Source organism: Montipora capricornis, unplaced genomic scaffold (genome assembly GCF_036669925.1).
Source record: "Montipora capricornis isolate CH-2021 unplaced genomic scaffold, ASM3666992v2 scaffold_429, whole genome shotgun sequence".
NCBI classification, from domain to species: domain Eukaryota; kingdom Metazoa; phylum Cnidaria; class Anthozoa; order Scleractinia; family Acroporidae; genus Montipora; species Montipora capricornis.
The window spans coordinates 146,547-147,526 of record NW_027180161.1 but is presented as its reverse complement, the minus strand read 5'-3'; positions in this window follow the sequence as shown (position 1 = coordinate 147,526).

Below are 980 nucleotides of genomic sequence, written 5' to 3'. Positions count from 1 at the left end.
AGTAAAAAGGGACTAAAATCAGAAGTTATCGTCAGGACTGGCACACTTGACAATTACAGCTCCCGTCCAATAATCCTTTTATGTCCATACCTCGGATTGCGTGTTTAAATGCTTCAATGCTCGTTTTTTGACGTAAGTTAATATTTATTTTACTCCATAAATACGGTCCTAAATATCGGATACTATGTTTGCCGTATTTTGTAGTGTTTACCCTAGGGATAGAAAAATCCTTGTTACGTAAATTGTATTTACTATTTGAGATAGGGAAAATGTCAATTATAGTCTTGGGTACCAGATTATGTTTCACTTTATACATTAAAATTAAAATGTCTTGTAGTCTTCGATTTTCTAAACTCGGTAGTTTTGCCCATTCGAGGAGCTGCTCGTACGTTGCTGTTTTATTGCTGAATACAGCTCGCAAAGCTCGTTCCTGTACCCTCTCTAGCTTCTTAGTGTCTGATGCTCTGCAAAAATGCCAGACCATATGGCAGTAGGTTAAATTCGGTAGCACCCCAGCCTTGTACAACTGAAGCAAGGCATGAGTAGGAACCAGTTTTTTGAGTCGATTAAGAACACCGACTTTGCTTCCTGTTTCTTACAAATATCACTTATGTGTGAACTATAGTTCAGTCTACTGTCAAGTGTCACTCCAAGAAGCTTAAGGGAAAGTTTAGATTCGACATTCTCACCATCAATTGTGATATTAATTGCTGCAGCTTCCGTATCCCTGTTACACAAAATCATTGCACCATACTTTTTATGATTGCCTTTAAGATAATTCTTTAGAACCGTTCCTATTTGTTACATGATAGTTCGCCCCTTTTGTTGAAGGTGAACAAGATAGAATAATCGCCAAACTTATACTTCCCGTAGCGCTAAGTTATATTTTGAAGTGACGTTGTAGTTGCCATTGCCTTTGTCCTTTGCTAGAATTCCCTATTATTGTTTTGTAGTGTTGTCGTTGCCGTAGCCGTTGCCGT